Below are 16,551 nucleotides of genomic sequence, written 5' to 3'. Positions count from 1 at the left end.
CCATGGCTAATCAGACCCCTGCAATCTTTATACTATTTCCCCACAGAGGTCATGCTGTGTAAACAAATTGCTTGTGTAACCTCAAAACACTTGAATGGCCATTATAAGCCCACCGTAAACAATACTGTGATGTCACAACACAGAACCATGGTGGAAGTTTTAATAATAAGCCCGGTTTGAAATACTTTTCTTTCATCAGATTTCTTGCTTCGTTAATTTGCTGAGGCTGAGAAACCAAAAATATGCCAGCTAATTGAATGAGTAGCCATCTTTGTACTGGCTATACGTACCAGGCCTTTTCCCATGCTGGGTTTATTGTAGCCTAAGCCACAGAGAACCACTTATGTTACCACAAAGACCCCCAGGGAGAGTTTCAAACACACGTGAAATAAGCTTAGGGGTTAAACATATGCAAAATGAACATTTTCCAGCCATTCATTTTTTTTTTTATTTACACAAATGCAGCTTCAACACAGAACAATAGAACAGGATGTTAAGCAAACTCAAGTCCTCAAGAAAGACCTCTAAAGCACAACCTCTATTTTAAACCAAACTTAATGTCAGTATAAAAACCCAAAATTGAGTCACCAGTCGCCACACCAAGTCCTGGTGATCTTCTTACAATCCCTACAGGTCTATGGGGATGGCTGGAGAGTATAAAAAGGAACAAAGGAGGCAACAGCTTTATGGTAGAATCTGGGCTGCAGTGTGGCTGCTGATTTACACCCTAGACCTGCATAATCTCCTCAGGACCTGGACCCATGCCTGGGACTGGATTTATGACAGCACCCACACTGCAGGTGCTCGACTCAACAAGAGATCAGAGGCCTTTACTAACTTCCTCTTAATTACTGCGATGCCATTAATCTTTCTAGCTTAACAAATTAACTTACATTGTTGGATCAATGAGAATATGCTTTTAAGGAGAAAGTGAACCAGTCTGTTATTAATAAAATAAGAAATATGACCTCTCTGCTAAATAGTCCTTCAGGGATTTTATCACTCTGTTAACAGTGACAAAATGCAGTTGAGAGGAATAAAAGTATCTGAATTACATCCCATAAATACATATTAAAACAGCAATTCTATGGATCATTGCTATATTCAGAATACAAATGTACTTTCAATCATCATTAATGCATTGACAGAGATTTCCTGCTGTATCCCTACATGCTGAGCTCCATTTCTGAAACGAATCCAGCAGTAATTAAGTACACTCGAATGATCATGAGTATTTACAACCACAGACGAGACCAGTGTGTTTTGTAGTTTGTTAATACATCAATTTCCAAGATAGATAAAAGTAATATAACACACTGACATTATAAACATATTTGTCCTGGTGCGATTCTGCTTAATCAGACAACATTGATAAGTCTAGTCAAATCAAATCCACAGCTTGATTTCCTAAGACCAAGGTACAAACTAGTCATTAACTTTTGAATACTAGGAAAGAAAACAAACACACAAGTGTGGGAAAAGCATCACGCATCAGGAAGAGGAAGTAGCTTATACTTAGGCACTTCCATGTGACAAGGCTGTTGAATGGGAAGAAATTCGGCCCTTGGCTGTTTTCTCTGCTATGGCTCCAGTTTCCTTAGATATATGACTTACCGATCAGAAAAAAATACCACAGATTTCTGAGCACAGAACTTACATGTAGATTTACCAATTACAATAACTGACATATATGCTAAATCCCTGTCATTAGTAACAGTCATCCAGGCAAAGCCTTGAACAGCTTATTGCATGACTTCCAACTAAGGAATCTATGGAAAATAAATCTAACCTAATCGCTGTATACTGCAGCTGTGGAACACAGGCCAAGGACAACAGACAAGAACTGAGAAAATAAAAAGGTTTTATATGAAACATGCTCAGGTCTTAATTATCTGACAATCTGCGTTTGGAAAAACAAGCTGATTTATTAACAGGGTCTAAGACAGACTGTTCTTTTTAAGTTTTCAAAATAATAGATCTGAGAACTTTTGTAGCGAACACTAAAGTGCCTAATCATGTTAAAAAAGCAAGTGGAAGAATATTGAGATATTTCTTGTTAGAACTCAGCCCCTACACCTAGCACAAACACACTGAGCTCTTTCATGTGCAGAACGCTAAGATTAAAAAGTGGAAAGACAACAGGCATGCAGAGACTCAGCCAGGAACATGACGGCTGCTGTTGAGTTGATTTCAGCGTTGGTGCTGTCAGTGTAATAGATGAGCTCCTTTATGTCCCCCACAGACTTAGCGGGCCTGAGCTCGGCCAGAATAGAAGGAACAGAAAAGGCACTTTCCCAAGATATGCTTCAGTGATCGCTCATCACGTCTGGCATGTCACCAGTTTAGACATTCCCACCTTTCCCAAAGCAGGACGATTAATAAGACATGCTGAGTGACAATGTTTTTTGTGAGTGTGACTCCAAAACCCACCCACCATGCTTTCTACACTAAGCTGTGAATTAGTGTTTTACTGACAGAATTAAAAAATGATGTTAGTTATTAATTATGGTAGTTAATTACGACTATGAGCAGTATTAAGTCCAGTTCCTCAGACTTACAGAACAAATGACAACAAATGTAAGTGTTACATAAAATAAACAAAAATAAATATCTTACAGTGCATACATCTAAATAAATGGAAAGGAAATTGTACTACTCATGACTTTAATTCTGCCACACCATGTACCAATTTATTAAAATAGATACATAGATAACTTCCTTAATTAAAATGGTTCATCCAGACAAATACACACTGGGTAGTGTAAATATGGAAATGATCTTCCTTTGTGTATTAAATAATTAAATTAATTAGCCTATTATATAGTCTTATGACCCAATCTAATGATAAACCACAATAACTTCCTAATGGAATGCCAAGTGTCAAATCTAGCAGTTACTTACTATAGTTTAACATAATGTCATGTTAAGATGTAAAGAAAAATTACATGCTATAGCTAAAAGAACAGATTTAATGAAGTCCAGTGTAGCCGGGAAAAATTGTCGTCTTCCCATTGTGATACTTACTGGGCTGTAAAAAGTTTTACCACCCTGAGAGGCAACAACAGTGGACTTAACCAGCTGAAAAACAAGCAGCGGGATCTTCTGTTTAAACAACTGCAAAGACAGCAGCTTAATGCACGCAGGATGTGTATCCAAAAGGGCTTTAGATGCCAAGCTAGCTAATTCAAGCCAGTCCTTTTATTCTAAAACTGAAACACAAAGCATGTGGAAGAGAAACACTTGCACTGTTTTAATACTGAGATCTGTTCGGTGGAACGATTAAACAAACGAAGCAGCACAGCATGATCAACAGTGACAGCTGATAGATCTGTTTCCTATTCAGGAAACATCTTTTAAAAACTAGGAAAAGATTCAATGGTTAGTGCCATTAAAGTTCTCTAATCGCTCCCATGGGCATAAGTTGGCAAAGCAGTGGAGACACATAGTCTGAAGCTATTGAGCTACTGTAGGCAGCCCATGCCAACAAGAATCAGTGAGAACAAAAGATAAGGAAGCAATATAAGTACACAATTACTCTGTCTTATTTACTAGGATAATCATGTCATATATGCACGTATACATATATGACTTCTTTTGTTTTTAAACAAAAAAAGTAATTTTTACACTAGACAACTAGGATCAGGTATTTTATCCATTACTTTTGAACAAGTATGTGATTTAGTAGACTGGCCAGTATGAATCAACAATGTGTTAATTTTATTACAGGAAAATATTTAATATGTAACTGAATAAAAATGCTATTTGATCTATTTCTACATTAAACAGGCAGTTTAGTTAGTCAAAAGGAACCATTCCATTCAACTTCTGCTATTTAATTATTATTTTATTTTCGGGGTAAAAGGTCATTAATAAGGAGGAGAAAAATAATTAGATGTTCTTTATAGATTAGTGTACGTCAATCCACATTTCTCCAAAGATCTGAGGTCACTTAAAACATTTCAGAACATGAGAAACCGTGTCCTGCATGCTTGAGACTGACAAAACCTAGCATTACATATAAACCTGTGTCTTGCTACAGGTTATGCAGGTCATCTGATAAGAATTAGGTGTGAACATTTGAATTGGTGCCTTGTTTTTAAAGGACAGTGCCTGGTGTTTTCCGTCAAAAGAACCACCACCCACTTTAATGTCTGCACGCAAAGCTATAAAGATAACAAAGATATTTCAGCTGCCTTTGAGTAATATGAAAATGTGTCTCAGCTTTCAACAACCGCAGAATCATTCCTCCCATCCTGCATCATCTGGCAGTTCAGTGTGGGGATCATTTCAGTACAGTAAGCTATGTACTTGTGGGTGTATTCAACAAAAGACTCGAGGGTATCGATTGTGTGACAGAGATTGATTGGAGTACATTTCGGGGATATTACTCTCACATATCTAAAGTTCTAACCTCCCACAGCAACAAACAGCCCCTCTGCTTCAGATCTGTTCTGAATGGTATGATCACTGGACCAAAGAAATCTCCACTCATTCACATACCAGGCCACAAGGCCATCTCCAGGCCTGAATTCTTCACCTCTGCATAGCAACATCTGGCTAACAAAAAGGTGCACTGTCCACTTCAGAGGTTTCAGCACTGAGAAAATCCAGAAGTTGGTATTAGGCCAAAAAAAGGACACGGTTTCATTTTGTCTGGTGGAGTGTGTTCATCTGAAATACTTCATTCTAAATTCCTTAGCTGAATAAGCAGGAGAGGTGCAAGTAAAGTCAGGGAAGTAATAAACTGAGATGTCCAAAATTGGTCCAAAATAGGTAAATCCAAACTGACTGGCCAGAAAATGTGTGTGAAGGAATGTTGGCAAAAGCTCTGTGTGATGCTGTAAAGTGAATCTGAGGTGTTTATCCACTCAGTGGTTGGAATAGCGGCTGTTTCTTAAGATGCAGTGATAGACTGTAGGATCACTACAAGTTACTAACGGTTAGCCATTTCCCAGTAAAACATTCAGAAAGAAGTTGCTTCTAAAGATGAAAATCAAAGTGAGGGTTCACTTACTTTGGTTCACTTAAGAATTATGTAAATGATCTATGTTTCATAGTAGAGCTCAGAGGCTTCTTGGTTTTCCACTGTACCCACAATGAAGCAGTTACAGTCAGATCTGATTCCATGTATGACAAAATCCAGATGATTCCTGGTTTGATTTAGGTAATCTTAAACATTTCTACTGAAGACTACGGGTGATGCAAAATACAGCAGAAAGAGCATGAACACCTACAAACTGGTGCAACTGCCGGTGCCAAGCACTTCCATTTCTACATAAAGCACTGCTGTCGTTAGCCTACAGGCCTGTGCACAGTGTCAGTGTAGTTTCACTAATTGTCTGGCTGACAGTTCTGAACCACCCTGCTCATTCTCACTCCTAATCCTCTTTTCATTACACAAGTCCTCTTTGCTTTACACAAACCGTTAATTGTGCACAACATGGAGGAATCTCACCACCTCTTATTTTCCTGAACTTGGGTAAAGGTATTCAGAGCGAATCACTTGGTATTCAGAGGCAACTGATTCCCATACAAGCTCACCGAATAACGATGACGTCTCATGTCACCACAAAGGCTTTTTTGTGAAAGAAAGACCCTTTCTAATCCTGTCACTCTAACACTCGCACTCGGCTGCTGCCTATAGAAAAAGCACTCTCATTGAGATCTGGGAATCCTGAACCAGCAGTGGAAATCGGCTGGGAAAAGTCACGGATGAGTATGTTGTCAGTTTACACCCACCTATTGGGAGTTTACCATGCATATACTGCAAAAGATGAAGCACTGTGACTCTGTTTCCTCTGAATGTACTCAAATAAAAAGACTGAAAGTTCTGTATACTAGTTATATGTTTAAGTGTTGAAAAAGTATTGTGGTTTATAACATGAATTATACAGTATACATTATATATATTGTAAACTGTAAATGTTCCATCTAATTTGATCCTGTATTGGTAATGTAAAGCATTAATGCAAGGCATTACCCTCAGTAATATAAATGAAAAAGTATTTCCTAGGTTTCCATGGATTTTGGAAAAAGCTTACTTTTATTATCCTGTTATCACCCCCTTTATGTGATAACTTACTCTTACTCTTAATTTGCACATATACGGTCTGTGGCTCTACAATGGGGAAATTGGAAACAACTAGAAAAAAACATTACTGTTTGTTAGGGGAAGAAACAGTAATGACAGTTTACTGACTTTGTTAGACAAATCAAGGAAAACCCCCCACTATAGAGGATTTCCGTTCAAAACATGGCATGGCAGGACGATGCTAATAGAGCACGGTGACAATTCTCTCATTAGATGTGTGGAGACCCACACAAGATTTTTCCTTTCAGAGATTTATAGCGGTGCACACTACGGCTTCATGACCTTTACTCCACTCGGAGCACACAGCATGCAAACACAACACCACTCACAGCACGACAAACACTTTTTCTTCCGATTTTGAATTAATGTCATAGATGAAGCGGATACTAGATCCAAGTTCAGACTTTAAGACACTTGATAAATATTGGCTCAGCTCTTACTTTTCTCGGCAGGGGGTCTTACAAGAAAGAGTCTAGACACATTGTGTTTCTTTGGGTGTTTAGTCTGCATTGATGGAAGAGGGTGCGGCACCTGCTGCACAACAAACCTATTCGTTTTGCTGTAAAGCCTGACAATGAACGGATGCCCTAGCCAAAGACCAGTATAAAAGACTTAAAGACTTGCTATTGTTTAGTTTATAGAACATGCTGCAAAAAACAAAGACACAATATCATATAACAATATAAGATAACTTAAGTTCAATGTAGATTTGTACAGTTCTGTGCATATACATATGACACATAAAACAATGGCACTGTGAACAAACTAAATTCAGTAGTAAAATTGTTCACTTACTATAGAAACTATATAACTATATAACTATATAAAACTATCGAGTGAACATTTAAAGACAGTAAAAGCTTATGCAATTTATATATCAGTGTGTACAATGTGTCAGAATACACTCCTCCTAGCACAGAGAATAAATGATTGCAGAAGAAATTCAATAATAATAATTTCAATATTTTTAATCAGTTTTTAAGCACAAACACGTTCATGCATCCTCATACAGAAAACTAAATATCCAAGCAGTAAATCAAACCACACTAATCTATACTGACAGTGGAGCCAGTCTGTTTTAAACAATACGGCTATCTTCTCTCTCATCTTTCAGAACCCTATTTGGATACTTCTCCATGTAAAGCAACCCAAGACTAAGATCAGACCTCACTATGTGTGCATGCAGTTATAATACATAGTGTCTGTATTAGCTTCTTTTACTGCATGTGCCTTTGGGTTAGGGAGGCATAATTATCAAGTCCTCTGTTTCGATTACGCAAAGTACTTCCAGAGCTCTCCGTGTCCCTAAGGCATTAAGTAAGGACATATACGGATCGTCCACAATTGCTGGGGTCTGTCATGGCGTCATCTGGACGCTGCTTGTTAGGAAAGTCTGCTAAGTGTTTAGGCTTAGTGTATATACGGCCCGACATAAGAGGACATGTACTAAAGCGAGGAAGCAATTATGGTTACCTGCTGCTTACTTTGCCAGGGTCTTAAAGAGTAATTTGCTAATGTCTGCATTACTTCAGAGTCTTGTCAAAAGACTTACTACACTACACTATAATCAAAATTTCAGCACTGCTTTCTGAGCTGTGATATTGCTATTACATACAGGCCAAATCCTGCATTCATGTCACAATGCTTATCAACATGCATCATGTGCATCATTACCTAATACATATTAACCCAAATGTATACAATTCAAAGTATATTATATTGTCAGAGGCTTTAAGGGCTTCAAAAGCTAAAGTTGTTTAAGGGGCACAAACTTTAAGCTTAAAAGCTCTGAACTTATGCAGCATGATGCAACTGATTTACACAATCAGAGGAATGCGTAATTACAAAACCAAACTGGACAGGCTCAATCTTTTTGTAAGACCTCTAGAACTTCACTCACCAGAGTATTAGGAACTGCAGGATGATACAAGAAAAGATGTAAATCAGAGACAAACAAGCGGCCAACAATGGGTCTTTAACTCCACTTGTAGGTCTGCCTGATGCATACTTGTACATAATCTTCAGCTGATTTATCTTGGCCCTTTTGGCCTGAAAAATTCCAATGCTGGTTGTTATAGTGCAAGAGAAAACACAGCAGGAGTTCTGCATTGGGAGGTGAGGTTCCCTGGAGAGTGGAGGGGTCATCGTAGCACACATCCATACGAGGGCTATCTGTTTCTGCTCCAGGTGTGGTCAACCCATCACTAAGATTGTCAGAGGAAAAAGATGATAGCAGCTAACTACTAGCATGCGCTTTTGTAAGAGGGACATATGTTAGAAGAGAAAGTTTCATGATGATCTGCAAACTTTGAATCTCAGATGTGCTATCAACTGGATGGGAGCCCACATACAGACATGACTGGCTGTGTCTGTAATGGATGTACTGGAGCTTAGGTCTCTCCGACACACTAAGCTCCAGTAACTGCTTCATTCTGTTCAGGTTTGTGGTAAAGACTGGGGCCACCAGGGAACACTGGGAAAACCCACAGACATGGAAAAAACTTAGATGTGTACTTAGATGCGAACAGACACGTGTAACAATCCCACATTCAAGAAGAAGTTTCTTTGATTTATCCTTTATTAATGTGTGTTAATTACGACATGAAAAGCTCTTTAACTCTCTCAGTAGCACAGAGGTTCATATGATCACTTTACACTTTAAGCTCTTTCCCATTACAGGCTTTAGATTACTTGGTAGGAGCTTATCAAAGCCTTGACACTGGTCTGTTTATTGAGAGGGTCGTTTCCCGTTACTTCCAATCTCCGAACAATCCAAAGTCTGAACGCTGTAATCACAGCCTTGGGAACACTAACCCCAGCCATCTTAACTTCCTATTTAAAAAAAATACTAAAATTCAGATGGATTTAAAACCAAAAACAACAAGGAACAGTAAGAGACTGGCTCAGACTGAGGGAATTTCTCGGTTGCATCACAAATAACATTTCTTAGTGAGGAGATAATGCTTTGGAGTTTCAGGACTTTTACTTGACTTTTTTCATCCAACACAATTGTTTAAAATCAGCATTGAAAACCTGATGTATTAAACCATTTTTATTTATCACAACATTTTGTCTGCTAATTGAGCAAAGAAAAATTAAGAACATTAAAAAAAACTTTTGTTTAAAAATAATTTGTAATAATTATTTGTAAAAAGTAGTTGAACAGTAACAATAAATAGCTATTTATTAATAATAATATTAATACTTGTAGAAATGATTTTTTTATCTATATTAGGACATGAGGAAAAACATTCAACATTTTTGTGGTAAACACTGTAAACTACGGGGGCACAACACTCACTTACTGTACAACCCCCTAGTTCGAGAACAACCTGCTGATTAATTCACTTCCACCAGCAAAGTCATTTAAAGTCGAGAACAATAGGGTTACAAAAATAGGCTGGTTTACGTCAAATGTGCTTCCTCATCACGTCACAAATAATTTTTTTAATGAGGAAATCGTTTTTTCGAGTTGTTTGCGTGGAAGAATTTGGGGCAACCCCTGTAACATCTTTAACATCTATAGTGTCTAAAGCTATTGTCCAGATTTACCACTGTCCATCTGAAGGTATGCATGAAGGAAATCAGCCCCACATAAAGTCATTTAAAGCAGCCAGTCAACCAGAGGCTGGCGCCGGCCAGTGCATTTACTCAGATGTACACTGGAAAGGCAGTGCACTGTTTGGCAAGGCTCAGTCATTGTTGACTTCATAAGAGCAGGGCAATTAATTAGGATATTAGAAAGCAATACAATGGGCTATTAAAAGACTTGCCAAATAAGCTGTTTGTCATCTTGCCAATTTTTAAACCAAGACAAGTAAACCAGGAATAAAATAGCCAATGTGATTTCACAGGTAATTATACTGTAATTGGTATTTAACACACTTATTTACACTACACTGAACATTTTTATAATCATAATGTTTTAGAATATAAAAGCAGTTCCAAGCAAATGTCAACCATGAAAGAATGCTTTTTGTCCATAAATATATGAATGTTTTTATTTTAAATATCAGTGATATAAAGTTCAAATGTCACATCCTTAATGCTAGAGTTGGACACAATAACTATAGTAATAATAAACTTAGCATACTTCAATTACCAGGCTTGTTTTAAATACAATAAAAATGGACTTATTTATTTGTTTTGGAAACTTCTTGACTATAATTAATTAACGTGGAGGTCAGTGATTTATCTTATTCACATTGCCATGATTTCTATGGGAAACTGAATTTGAAATGACCCAGTCAGGATTTTCCACAGCATTTAAGAACAGGCTACACTAGCTGGACACAAGTAACATTCTTTTTGGGTGGTCTGTGCCCTTCTTTTTCTTTCTTTCGATATTCGTTGACTCCTCCACACACAGGAAAAGCAGGAGAGGATGGAGCAAGAACACATTTGAGACAACCAACCCACAGTAGCTACAACAGCCCCTTTACAATGGCTCGGCTGCACATAGCGTCCGCTTACTAAAGTTATTTTGCCTTCCAGTGCTGATTTTGTTTCCCACACACTGTGGTTAATAACTTCCGCAGTGTTGCACCAGCACACACACTGATTACAGACACACACCCTGACTCTGAGCACCCTGAAGAACAATATCTGTGCAGATGTTTAATGTCTGATAACTGACTGCGAATAATTACTATAAACTTAATATAAAGTACTGATTAACAATCCTATTTCTCAATACTAAATGCATCATTTCATTTTTACTGTACAGGTATAAAATGAGTTTGAACCAGGGTGCAAATGATGTGCACAAAAGCTTACCTAAATCTGTTGTTTTAGCTAATGGGATTGTGTGGTATAAATGTATTTCTATTTACTAATCAATACAAAATATGATACTGTAGAGTGAGCTGTGAATTTCATTCTATGCATTTAATTTTTTTTTATTTTCATCAACCACTTTATGCTGGTGAGTGTCGCGGCAGGTCCGATTCTAGGAAACACTGAGCACAAGGCAAGAATAGTCTGTACAGGGCACCAATCCACCACAGGGCTTTAATCCCGCTTCGCCCCTCTGACATAGCCAATTATGTCTGTGTACACACCCGGAAACTGTAATACCCCACTGAGCCACCCAAGCGCCAACTTAGTCTTAGACATTTTCCAACTACTAAGACTGATTTCTGTTTACTTATCTTATTAGATCTGCAAAAACCCTTTGGGAAAAAGCAGGAGGAACTGTTACAACATGGAAAATGCAAGTGCAATGACATTCCAATCAAGGAAAATTAAGATGGATTGGAGAGTTTTGAACAGAGAAACTTATTCATGCATAGGCAGACAGAATCCAGACATACCTCTGGCCCAATGCCTTACATACTGGCCTGCACAATAAAGCAGCCATGACAATGTGATGTGATGTTTTTTACATGCCTGCTTAGTTTGTTCTGGAACAAACCAGTGAAACCAAAGCAATAACAGTGACAATTTCTTACAGCACTGCGCAGCCAGACCCTTAAGTCGCACCATGATGCAAAAAAGGTAAGTGATCCCGTGTAAGCATCATTCAAGCCCTGTACTAGAACCTCTAGTATAAACAGTATGAAAGAAAAACGATCTCCAAGAGCCACATCCTGAAACTTGACCTTTACCACAGTGAGTTCTCATTGTCAAAGGGGACAATGACCCTTTTCCTCCCTTACAACTGGAACAAGCTTTATCCCAGTTTGCTAGAATGTAGCAATCTGAGGCTTGGTTAAGGCTGAACAGAACTGTGAACAAGCGATGAGGCCTCGGGAAATGCAACTGAGGAGCTGTTTTTTCTAAAAGTTCTTCTACCAGGATACACCTGCTTTAAAGGAAGGCAGCGTGATTTTCATACCAGCAAGTAAATTATGCTCACTAGTAACGATACGCTACAGCTGGTTGCCTAAATACCAGGATGAACCTAGGCCTTATCCATGGGGGATAAGTTTTTTCGGAGGGTGAGAGTTAAATTGAGCTCCTCCTGAAGCGAATAAAACCAGCTGCTCATGCACCACACCGCAAGTGAACACGCTCGCAAAAGTGCCAACTGCCTTATTACGCATGTCTGTGCTAACGGAACACAGCTCGTGTCTAGCATCACTCTGACAAACAAGGTGGATGGGAATGCCCTCATTGGATCATGCCACAGACGTCTGTGGATTTGTGGGGATTTAAACTCATAATCTCAAACATATTTCAATCATGAGGTAAAAATATAGACAATTGTGCCACTCGGCACTCAGCAGTCATTTCAGTGGTAAGTATGCAAAATGCTGAACAGTCCGTCCTTCGCAGATTGTAGAAATTGCGTAGCGCAAGATTCACTTGAAACAAAAAAACCTTCAAATCAATTTAAACAAAATGTTATAAACAGCCTTTATTACTAGTTTATTTTGTAAATTCAAGTAAAATTAAACAAATTACTCTAACTGCTTCAGGGCCGGATGGAGGTCATGCTGGGTTCAAAGCCTATCCCGGAAATATTGGGTAATACTCCTTAGAAAGCAGGCCAGTTCATTACAGTGATTATGTACTTTAGAGGCTCTTAAGCTTTTTTGCCTAGTTACATTTTGGACTGGACTGAGTGCATATGCAAATAAATAGTTTGTAATAGTGTGTATGGGTACAAGAAGGTACTCATAAAGTAAAGGTCACTTCAACAGAAACAAACTACGCACTACAGTCATGGCCAAAACAGATAAAATTCCACAACACTGTTGCAAATCTGTGCTGTGACCTAAATTAGCATGAAAAATACATTGACTCATGACTTAAAGCCTTAGTTCAAGTGAGTTAACCAGCATATCTCACATACAAATGAATTAAATCCACACCAAAGAATCTCTATAGCAATCCTCAACATTCCTCAGACTATCCATCAATCTTAAAGTGTAAAACTAACACTCATGGGAGATACGGTCAAAGCTCCTAATGAGGCCACATCACGGGTCATCAATTTTAGTCCTGGAGGACCAGAGTCCAGCACGCTTCTGTGATTTCTCGTTTCTTAAATACCCACAAAGCCTAGTCGTTAAATAAACTGTTAAATCAGGTGTGAGATCAATAAAAACCACAAAAATGTGCTGTACTCGAGCTGATGGAAACTGATTTGTAGTGTGAGTACAGAAACTGACAACAATAACCTAACATCTTTAACATGGGTGGTGATGTTACAATACAATATAATATACACTACTTAGCAATTTCTTAATAATGTTCTTATGCAAGGCCATTAAAAAAGTTAATATTTTACAAACATATTAACTTATAAAGTTAGCGGTTAAGGGGTGACATTTTTAAAACACTGATTAATTAATGTAGTGCTCAGGGGGCGACATTTGTACAAAAATAAATCTTGGACACAAACTACATTAAAACATATAACCCTTACACAGTTCTGGACCGCTGCACTTATTAAAGGCATATGGTCAGTGTATGTAAAAGCTTGATGTTGGTATTGTAGTGAATAGAAAAAAGAACATTTGTGTATTTCTTGTTTATTATCTTATACTATTAATATCACAATTAAAGATAAACTAGGGATCACAACTTTTAAATTTATTTGTAAGGGAATAATATATATTGCAAGCAAAAGCGAAGTGTGGCCCCTAGCCAGTATAAAAAAGATGATTTGTGATTTGTCAAATATTTTACAAATAGATAGTTTTGCTAACAATACTGTATAAAACTATATGTTTTGATATTTTTATCCTATATGTTAATATTAAAGTCTATTCAAACTTAATAAAAATCAGTATCATCACTTCTATTTAGACAGCGCCTTTCCCATGCTCAAGAACCCTAAGCTCAATTTTTTCCATGGTGAGAATAAGAACTGAAATTGCCCCAGAATCAAGGAGGATGGTTCCCTATTGAGTGTGGAATTCAGTGAGTTTTTCCGTGTCCTCTTCCCCCCTCATCAGGGGTTTTATGGACTTGGAATCTATACAGTTGCTATACAGTTGAAACACTGTCCACTGTAAAAAGCACAATTTCCTTGTATGACCAGGATTATCATCACTGGTATTCTACATTTATTCTACATCTATTCATTCTACATTTATTCTACATCTATTCATTCTACATTTATTCTACATTCTGACTGCATATCTGGTGAGTGATGTTTTAAAGAATATTTATATAGTTTATCAACCTTTAATACATCACTGTAAACAAATGATAGGCAAGTACAGTGGGTTTGATAGATGGATGAAGAAACAAGAATAACAGGAAAACAAAACAATTAGAGGACATTACTCATCACAAACACACTGAACACCTCTTATTGTGAGGCTTTGCTATTCAACTTCTGTGCCTAAAATAATGTTGTTCATTTAGAGGTTAACTTAGACTTAATAATTGTTATAAACACTGAACTACAGTTTCTCATTCAAACAAAAGAACTGAAATTTAAATTTTAAAATAACGGTCAGTGCCAACCGTCACAACACCTCAGCTCTCAAAACTCTCCCAAAGTTAATTAAGCTGAATTGAAAAAGTACAATTTCAGCTTTTTTAAATAAACTTACCAGATTAAAAGTTTATTCTCCTTTTCTCTTCTTAATAATGAATAAATGAATGTAATTATTCCACTTTTCTGATCCGTTACAGAACCGGTCAGTCAGTCAGTTGGGATGATGACGCGCGTGTCTCTTCTCCACGTCTCGCGCTCAGCCAGATGCTATAAACAACAGGCACGTGCGCGCAGAGCCAAGCCTACTCAATATGGAGCGCCAAACAGGTCAAGCATCATTCCGGTCCACACACCAGGTTTAAATTACCTTCAAATTTACATTTTCATTTAAATTTCGGCATTTAGCAGACGTCTAAGCAATTGAGGGTTAAGGGCCTTGCTCAAGGGCCCATCAGTGACAATCTGGCAGTGGTGGGGATTGAACCAGCAACCTTTTGATTACTATTCCAGTACTTAAATCCTTTAAAATCCATTAAATGGATTTTAAACTAATATATTCCTCCTACTATGTTATTGTATCATTATTTGACCACTAACATTAACACAACGTATTTTACAAAAGAACAAATAACACAAATATTTAAGCATCTTGTGACCATGTGCAGTTCCATAACACATAACTACCAGCCAATCGACTACTCTACATTTACATTTTTGGCATTTAGCAGACGCTTTTTATCTTTTATCTGTGACAGTACACTGTCTAAGCAAGTAGGCCTAAGGGCCTTGCTCAAGGGCCCAACAATGGCAACCTGGCAGATGTGAGGCTTGAACCAGCGACCTTTTGATTACTAGCCCATTACCTTACTGCTAGGCTATACCTGCCCTTCTACAGTAAATAGCCACTATGGCGGCACCTAACCATAAGCTTGTTGGACATCCCATTCCAGAACCATGGTCATTAATATTCCCCTGATTTATGACTGGAACATCGTTCACCTTCTGTTACACACACTCAGACGGGGTGGCACGGTGGCTCGGTGGGTAGCACTGTCGCCTCACAAGAAGGTCCTGGGTTCGATCCTTTCTGTGTGGAGTTTGCATGTTCTCCCTGTGTCTATGTGGGTTTCCTCCTACAGTCCAAAGACGTGCAATGAGGTGATTTGAAGATACAAAATTGTTCATGACTGTGTTTGACATTGAACTTGTGAACTGATGAATCTTGTGTAACCAGTAACTACCGTTTCTGTCATAAATGTAACATGAGGGCCATGTTACATGACGTTAAAATCCTAATAAATAACACACACATGAATATATTTGATAAATTATTTTAAGATGTAAATCTGCATTTTTATATTTTGGAAATGGGTCTACAATTCCTCATAGACTTTCTTTATTAAAGAGAATTTTGTGCTCTAAAGTGAACCATTAACAATGTAAATTGTTTACGTTTCTGTTTCCATTTGGCCTTCCATAACAAAAGTGCAGCTTATACTGTATTTTCTTTCTTCACCTGCCTGGCCCTCATGTAGCTGATGGTACCTTATTGCATTACACACTGGGCTTTATGCAGGTGAACTTAAGAATAACAACTATGTTCCATTTACTGTTTGTGAATTTAAGGATACGCAGGATGAGATATGAGAGCTTTATCTTTCTTAGTTGATTCTACTGTTGCTTAGCACTTTTGTAATTTTATTAGTAAAAAAGAAAGCCAACCTCTTTTGGGACTATTTACCAGTAGTCAGTTTATCAGCATTTCTCAAAGCATGAATGCCAACAATTCAGGATTTTTACCATCTATGGACTATGGCATTAACAAAAAACATAGCATCTGGAAAGATCATTGTGCTTCGAGGGCAAAGAAAAAACCCAAAATGACTTTCAGTCCCTCAGACAGCAAAACATTAAAAACTAGTATGCACCTATAAAACAAAACAGTTGGTCTGGAAAGTTAAGACTCTTCTATGCAAAGCGGAACCATATATCAACAACCTTTAGAAACACGGTCAAGTTCTCTGGGCTCTTTGCTTCCATTACTTTACCACAAGAGATCCACCGT

The 16,551-nt window shown here is 37.8% G+C and overlaps 1 protein-coding gene across 1 annotated transcript in view; it reads right to left on the bottom strand.

Moving 5' to 3' along the window:
* Positions 1 to 14,666, bottom strand: part of si:dkey-49n23.1 (semaphorin-3D) — a 51,397-nt gene extending 36,731 nt beyond the window's left edge. Inside the window, exon 1 of the mRNA XM_062986174.1 lies at positions 14,602 to 14,666. The gene's annotated coding sequence lies outside the window, so the exon portion shown is untranslated. The remainder of the gene's footprint in view (positions 1 to 14,601) is intronic.
* Between the last annotated feature and the right edge of the window lie 1,885 nt (positions 14,667 to 16,551).

Source organism: Trichomycterus rosablanca, chromosome 24 (assembly GCF_030014385.1).
Source record: "Trichomycterus rosablanca isolate fTriRos1 chromosome 24, fTriRos1.hap1, whole genome shotgun sequence".
Taxonomy (NCBI): domain Eukaryota; kingdom Metazoa; phylum Chordata; class Actinopteri; order Siluriformes; family Trichomycteridae; genus Trichomycterus; species Trichomycterus rosablanca.
Note: the sequence above shows the minus strand (reverse complement) of the source record. Positions and strands in the feature narration are given on the sequence as shown.